At 36.0% G+C, this 8,750-nt stretch overlaps 2 pseudogenes; both read left to right on the top strand.

Annotated features, from left to right (window-relative positions):
- Window positions 1-1,708: 1,708 nt before the first annotated feature.
- Window positions 1,709-4,176, top strand: LOC110636492 (receptor-like protein kinase HERK 1; annotated as a pseudogene).
- A 1,268-nt stretch (window positions 4,177-5,444) lies between these two features.
- Window positions 5,445-8,429, top strand: LOC110653836 (probable receptor-like protein kinase At5g59700; annotated as a pseudogene).
- The last annotated feature ends 321 nt before the right edge of the window (window positions 8,430-8,750 follow it).

The raw sequence follows: 8,750 nt of genomic DNA, 5'->3' as shown, positions 1-8,750 counted from the left end.
ATAACTGATATAATTTTATATTTAATAAAAGGTATAAAATATATATCATCTAATTTTTAAATTTTAAAATAAATTAATTAATAGACCATTTTCTATTATTTTATAAATTAGTTGATTTATACCATTAAAATGATAAACAAAGTAAGAAAAAAATACATATGACATATGATGATTTTAAACTCTTATTATTAAAATTTTTATATTTTAAATATAAGAAATATTTTTAAATAAATGTTTAAATTTTATAAATAATTTGCTAGTGAATAATTTTTTATTATATATTAATATAATTTTAAAAAAATAAAATTGTGTTTAAATTTGTTATGACTAATGGCAAAACCTAGGGATCTTAAAATAATTCACCCTTTTTTAATCTAATCGAAAATTGAATTATGAAATGATTGATATTTAGATATATGTAATATGATGAGAAGAGTAAATTATAAAAATTAATAATTTTAAAATTCATATGTAATAAAAAGAATTTTAAACATTTTTTTTTTTGAATGAGATAAAATTTTAGTCATTAAAATTTGAAAATATTTAGCTAAAAAATTAGAATTTATATTAATATGGTAAACTAATTTTTTATATATAAAAAAATAAAAATAAAAATAAATTATGGCACATGGCATTTTTAAAACATTTTTATTATATTAAGTTGCTCATTCTGGCAAAATTATATATATATATATATATATATGGAATAAACCAAAATAAGAGTTTAGGGTTTAATAAAATTACGGCTCATATATAATTCAATTCCTAAAATAAGTAACCAATCATGGTAATGATTTCTTAATCAAATTCAGTTAGTTGTTATAAAACCTAACTTTTATGCTCTTCATGTTAAAAAGATTATCACCTTTATTTTATATAGTTAAGAAATATAATTAATATTATATTGACTCTTTTTTATTTTTATATTCATCATATGATCTTTATAATTTTTTTGAAAAAAAATTAATATTTTTTTTTAATTATTTATCTTAAAATTATGCAAATTTACTACTAATCCCTAAAAAATTATGCAAATTGGGCACAAAATATCCCCATCCTCCATTTATTTAGCACAAGAATAATAATGATTAAAAGAAAAAAAAAAAACACAAAATTATCATAAGACACTTGAAAGGCAAAATTTGGATAGCCAAAAACCATTAGCCCTGCGAAATGGGCACCCAGAAAAACTGCTAGCTGGTTCAAGATTGACTTCATTTCACCAATCTCTGCTTGTCAAAGGAAAACATTGCAAAGTGCAACTTAATAGGGACAAAATAATTATCTACGTCGGACATGCAAGACAAATTAATGGGTGGAAAATTGAGCTCTATCCCCCATTTTTTCCACAAACAAGCACGACTAATGGTTACAATTCACCGCCATCCATGGCTTTCGATGCATCAATTTAATATCCCTTATTAGCTTACACTTTGTTTGGCGAACAAGCCCTGATTTGAGAACAAAGTTTCCCTTCTTCACCCTGGTTTTGTAAAATTTTTTTCCTAATATACTGATTTGAAAATTTTCAGATCAAGTCTGCATTCTATCTACCTCTGGTAAATTATCCCTCTCCATACTTCAGCTTTCTGACTCATACTGGAATGAGTTCCTATAATTTCAAATTAATATTTAGTTCCCGCATCATTTTTTATTTTGTTGACTAGTAGTGGTTCCTCCAGGGCTCTGTTCCTAAACAAATTTCCCTGATTTTCCAGAGATGAGTGATAGAGGATTGGAATTTTTCATCCGTTCTTTAACAATCTTGAGATTGGCATGTTTATGCTGTGGATTTAATCCTGTAGACAATTACCTTGTAGACTGCGGATCAACCAAGGATACTAGAGTGGGCAACCGTGTTTTCTTGGCAGACGACTCTACCACGTACTCCCTCTCAACCCCAAAAATCATTTTTGCCAAAACTTCAGTATCTTTCACTTCCTCCAACGATTCATCCCTCTATCAAACGGCAAGAATCCTTGACGGAACCTCCTTGTACACATTTTCAATACACCAAACTGGCAGGCACTGGATTCGCCTTTATTTCTATCCGTTTGTTCATGATGTTTACAATATGACAAGCGCAAAATTTGATGTTCTCGCCCAAGGTCATGCCATTCTGAGCAATTTCACGGTAAACTCTCATGTTGTTAAAGAATTTTCTATTAATGTAACCTCCAACACCCTTCAAATTATTTTCAGAATTCCATCCAAAAATTCCTTTGCATTCTTGAATGCTCTGGAAGTTGTTTCCGTCCCAGATGCACTCATCACAGATGATGCCAGCACTTATAATCCTTTGGGGCGATTCCAAGGCCTGTTTTCACAAGCTCTGGAGACTCATTATAGGGTGAACATGGGTGGACCGACAATTTTCCCTGAGAATGATACCCTTGGACGAACTTGGGTTTCTGACCAAAGTTATCTCGTCAACCCGAATGTTGCCACAAACATATCAGAAAACGGCGGTGACAAGTACTTATTACAAGATGAGGCAACACCAGATATTGCTCCTCCGGCCGTTTATGCTACTGGGACCATTATGAACTCAACAGGTGATGCGAACGTCACCTGGGAGTTCGTAATTGATCCCCGATATCAGTACCTTGTTCGGTTTCACATCAGTAATATATTAAGTAAAAATCTTAGCCAGCTATACTTCGATATTTACATAGATTCTTGGATTGTTGTTAGGGATCTTAATCCTAATGCTACGTTGCATATGGATTCTGTCACAGCATTAACTGTCAGCAATAAGCTTCGGGTGAGTATTGGTACAGTTTCCTACTATAATGCTCATCCCAATGCCATTCTAAATGGGCTGGAGATAATGAAAATGGTCTATAATCCGGGAAGCCCCAGTGGGTCAGCAACTTTGCCTCATGATTCAACAAGTGCTAAGAAGAATGTGGGGATTATGGTGGGCTTAATCATCGGGGCTGTTATTGCTGTGGTGTTAGCTGCAATTATCTTTTTCTTTTGCAAAAAAGGGAAAAAGTTCGCCCGCCAAGGTCATTCAAAGACCAAGTGTAGGAATTCTCACACTGTTGGTAGTGCGAATTCTAATATGGGATATCGCATTCCTTTTGTGGCAGTTGAAAAGGCCACAAACTGCTTCGATGAGAGTTGGGTTATTGGTATTGGTGGTTTTGGGAAGGTGTACAAGGGAGTTCTAAATGACGGTACAAAAGTGGCTGTTAAAAGGGCAAATCCACGTTCCCAACAGGGACTTGCAGAGTTCCGGACCGAAATTAAGATGCTATCCCACTTCCGACATTGCAATCTAGTTTCATTAATTGGGTACTGTTACGAAAGAAATGAGATGATCTTAATTTATGAATACATGGAAAGTGGCACTCTAAAGGATCATCTCTATGGCTTGGGTCGTCCCAGCTTGAGTTGGAAGAAAAGGCTTGAGATATGTATTGGAGCAGCTAGAGGACTTCATTACCTTCACACTGGATGTTCTAAAGCAATCATTCATCGTGACGTGAAGTCTGAAAATATCTTGCTTGATGAGAATCTCATTGCCAAAGTTGCTGATTTCGGGATTGCGTAGAAAGGACCTGAAATTGATCAGAGCCATGTGAGTACAGCAGTGAAGGGGACTTTTGGGTACCTTGATCCTGAATATTTCGAAAGGCAACAACTGACAGAGAAGTCGGATGTGTATTCATTTGGGATGCTTTTGTTTGAGGTTCTTTGTGCAAGACCTGTTACAGATCCAACATTTCCAGAAGGAATGAACTTAGCAGATTGGGTAATGGAATGGAAGAAAAAAGGTCAGTTGGAGCAAGTAATAGATCCTACACTTGTGGGGAAAATAAGACCAGATTCCCTTGGGAAATTTTGTGAAACTGCTGAGAAATGCTTAGCTGAGTGTCGCATTGACAGGCTTCCTATCGGAGTTGTCTTGCGGAATCTGGAGTATGCTCTTCAACTTCAAGAGGTAGTTGTTCATGGTGATCCTGAGGAAAACAATACTAACATTATTGGTGAGCTCTCTCCACAAATCAATAATTTCAGGCGAGTCGATAATAGTGTTTCTGTTACTGAATTTGAAGCATCAAGTGTGGATAATCTCTCTGAGGAAATGCATGACTAGGCCTTCCTTTTATGGCAAGATGTTTTTGCACTATTATTTGTCCTTGGTGTTTCACTTGCCCAGCAGATGCTAGCCTGAACAATGTTAATTGGAGGACTTTTCATAATGCAACGGTACTCTTCTTTTTGCGTTAATACTACTCTTTAATATTGTTATTCGACGCAAATATTATTATTATTTTTAGACTTCAAATCAAATTAATTTATTATAATTCAATTTCTATCCATTTTAAAAAATGAAAAAAGAAACGATCAACGGAAGGCATCCGAATCAAAAGGTCAACAATCGACATCTAAGTCCAAAACAAATGTGTGGAAATTTGGTTACAAAATATCCACCCTTCCAAGTTTTTTCCTCCACCCATTTTTCATCCTTTCACGTTTCCTCTAAACCAAGCAAAACAAAGTATCAAAGTTTTTTTTTTTTTAATTTTCTGTCGACAGGGAAGAAATAACCGTAACTACCTCGCACAACCACGAGCATAAGCGATGCGCAATCCAAGGAATGATACCCGAGGGATCAATATCCAGCTCATGAACACCAACAGGTAGAATAGAAGCAAAAGATGCTTTTAGGACCTAGGCATATGTTAAGTGTGGAATCAGAAGAGATGGGAGGAAAGAGGAACATATAGGTGGGAATGTCTTGTATACTCATGCCTTAAATTTTTGGATTAAATGTGGTATTAAAATTATGTGTCTTCTTTCACAAGACCTATTAACAAGGATTCCCCTGACGCTTTAAGCTTTCAAGATTTCTAATAAGTGATATCAGGGTTAATAGTTTGGAAGGTACGAGTATAAAAACAATAGTTGGTAATCCCTCTGTGGTGTCCTAACACGTAGATGGAAGAGTCAGAGACTCTTAGTAGGCCTGGTGGAACAGGATGACATCCTAACATGTGAATGGAAAAGTCCAGAAACTTTCGATAAACCTAATGAAATAAAAGGCATTTTTCTTAAGAAAAGCATGCGGATAGCTCAAGCCGATTGTTAGGAATACACAAATATTAAATTCCTTCAAGGATTCTCTTGGTAGACCCAATGAAATAGGAATGTATTCTTCTAAAGAAGTGTAGACTAATGATACACTTGATGGCTTAAGCCTGATATGAAAATGAATGAAAGATGAAAAAACTTATAAGTGGGAATGACCCAGATAGAAACATTTTAATTTTGTTTCGTAAAACTATTAGTCATTGTTTGATAGAAGGTATTTTAATATTTAAAAATCTTAAACTTGGATTTAGAGAAAAAAAAAAGATTTTTTAAAGTAATATTTTAAAGCTTCTCTTTAAAACCTCTAGATACTTTAAAACATTTTTTTTCCTTCCGAGCCGAAATAATTATGAAGGTTTGAAAATTATAAAAAATTTACTTTACAAATCTTTATTTTACTCTTCTTCCTCCAAACAAAGACACAGGTTAACAACATGAGTAAAACCAGAGCTACGGACTAGTTTGAGTCCTTCATAGATGGACCAGAGCTCAGCCGCTAGGACAGAAGTCTTCCCAAACGACGCAGCAAAGCCCTAAGCCAACGGCCACAAAAGTCCCTTACCAACCCACCGTCACATATCATTTTGTTCTCTTTGCTGGGACAGTAGTAGTTCTCTGTTCCCTTATAAATTTCCCTGATTTTGTAATGATGACTGATAGAGGATTAAAATTTTTCATTCGTGCTGTAACAATCTTGGGCTCGGCATGTTTATGCTGTGGATTTGAACCTGTTGACAATTATCTAATAGACTGCTGGTCGAGCAAGGATACTAGAGTGGGCAACCGTATTTTCTTGGCTGATAACTCTACCACGAACTCCCTCTCAACCCCAAAAGTCATTTTTGCCAAAACTCCAGTGTCTCTCACTTCCTTCAACGATTCATTCCTGTATCAAACAACAAGAATCGTTGATGGAACCTCCAAATACACATTTTCAATTCACCAAACTGGCAGACACTGGATTCGCCTTTATTTCTATCCATTAGTTCATGATGGTTGCAATATGACAGGCGCAAATTTTGATGTTTTCGCCCAAAACTATGTCCTTCTGAGCATTTTCAATGTAAATTCTTATGTTTCAAAGAATTTTCTATTAATGTAACCTCCAACAGCCTTGAAATTACTCAGAATCCCATCCAAGAATTCCTTTGCATTCTTGAATGCTCTGGAAGTTGTTTCCGTCCCTGATGCACTCATTACAGATGATGCCAGCACTTTTAATCCTCCAGGGAATTTCCAAGGTATGTTTTCACAGGCTTTGGAGACTCTTTTTAGGGTGAATATGGGTGGACCAATAATTTTGCCTGAGAATGATACCCTTGGGCGAAGTTGGGTCTCTGACCAAGTTTTTCTCGTCAAACGGAATGTTGCCACAAACATATCAAAAATCGGCTGTGTCATGTACATGGACGGTGGGGCAACACCAGATATTGCTCCTCCTACCGTTTATGGTACTGCGACCATTATGAACTCCTCAGCACGTGATGTGAATGTGACCTGGGAGTTCAGTATTGATCCTGGATTTCAGTATCTTCTTCGGTTTCACTTCTGCGATATAATGAGTAATGAAATTTCCCAGCTATACTGCAATGTTTATGTTGATTCTTGGCTTCTTGTCAAGGATCTTAATCCTAATTATTTTTCATATACCCTTTTGGCGAATGCGATTTATATGGATTTTGTTTCAGCTTTAAATGTTAGCAATAAGCTTCGGGTGAATATTGGTCCAAGCTCCATCCCAAATGTTCTTCCCAATGCCATTCTAAATGGGTTGGATATAATGAAAATGAACAATTCCCTGGGAAGCCTCAGCGGGTCAGCAACTTTGCTTTCTGATTCAACAAGTTATAAGACGAATGAGGGGATGCTGGTGGGCTTTATCACTGGGGCTGTTATTGCTGTGTTGTTTGCTGCAATTATCTGTATGTTATGAAGGAAAAGGAAAAAGTTTGCTCGCCAACGCCATTCAAAGACCAACTGTAAGAATTCTCACACTATTGGTAGTAAGAATTCTAATTTGGGATATCGCATTTCTTTCGTGGCAGTTGAAGAGGCCACAAACAACTTCGATGAGAATTGGGTTGTTGGTATTGGTGGTGGGAAGGTGTACAAGGGAGTTTTAAATGACGGTTCGAAAGTGGCTGTTAAAATGGCAAATCCACTCTCCCAACAGGGACTTGCAGAGTTCCGGAAGGAAATTGAGATATTTTCCCAGTTCCGACATTGCAATCTAGTTTCATCAATTGATTACTGTGATGAAAGAAAAGAGATGATCTTAATTTATGAATACATGGAAAATGGTACTCTAAAAAGTCATATCTATGGCCCAGCACGTCCAAACTTGAGTTGGAAGAAAAGGCTTGAGATATGTATTGGATCCGCTAGAGGACTTCGTTACCTTCACACTGGCTATTATTAAACAATCATTCATCGTGATGTGAAGTCTGCAAATATCTTGCATGATTAGAATCTCAAGGCCAAAGTTGCTGAATTTGGGCTTGCCAAGACAGGACCTGAAATTGATCAGAGCCATGTGAGCACAGCAGTGAGGGGACTTTTGGGTACCTTGATCCTGAATATTTTGAAAGGCAACAACTGACAGAAAAATCGGATGTGTATTCATTTGGGATAGTTTTGTTTGAGCTTCTTTGTGCAAGACCTGTAACAGATCCAACATTTCCAGAAGGAATGAACTTAGCAGATTGGGTAATGGAGTTGAAGAGAAAAGGACAGTTGGAGCAAGTAATAGATCCTACACTTGCGGGCAAAATAAGACCAGATTCCCTTGGGAAATTTTGTGAGACTGCTGAGAAATGCTTAGCTGATTGTTGCATTGACAGGCCTTCTATGGGAGCTGTCTTGCGGAATCCTTCAAGAGGTAGTGGTTCCAGGTGATCCTGAAGAAAACAGTACTAACATGATTGGTGAGCTCTCTCCACAAACCAACAATTTCAGGCATGTCCATAATAGTGTTTCTGTTGCTGAGTTTGAAGCATCAAGTGTGGATGATCCTCTGGGGTCTCAATGAGCAAGGGATTCTATGTAAAATAAAGAGAGCTTTGAATATCGAGTTCATTCTTTTGTACGGATGGTGCTTCAAGTGAATTCTAGGGTATGTAGCTTGTTTTGACTCTTTACAAGAAGCAACTTGATATGATTAACTGCATTTGTCTCTATATTTGTAAATATTCATGTCTCATCTGATTCTTAGTTTTCCTGTGCTTTAAACCATCCTTGCTTACTCCAGTCCATTTACAATGGTAATGATTGCCTGAATTTTGGATGAAAAATGAGACAAATATATAAACGCAATTCATAAAATTCAATTTTTTGGTTTTTATTTTGGTAATTTGGCTTTGACAGGGTTTTTGATATTAAAAATTTATAATTCTGAAAACGATTTTAATATATTGAGTTTGAAAAAATTATCATTGTTGAATATATATTCCCTTTTGTGCTTTTTAATGATTTATTATATATTGATGGACTAAGATCAATTATTACTCGGCCCCTCTAAATATTATGATCAAGTTCTGTCATTGCCTTTGAGGGACCATGACAATCAGCTGCAGGCCGCTATCAGTGTTTCCGAGATGACCAGTCACGGGTCTCCAAAGAGCTAGAAACCCACCTGCAACACCCACATA

This window comes from Hevea brasiliensis, chromosome 1 (assembly GCF_030052815.1).
Source record: "Hevea brasiliensis isolate MT/VB/25A 57/8 chromosome 1, ASM3005281v1, whole genome shotgun sequence".
NCBI classification, from domain to species: Eukaryota; Viridiplantae; Streptophyta; class Magnoliopsida; order Malpighiales; family Euphorbiaceae; genus Hevea; species Hevea brasiliensis.
Note: the sequence above shows the minus strand (reverse complement) of the source record. Positions and strands in the feature narration are given on the sequence as shown.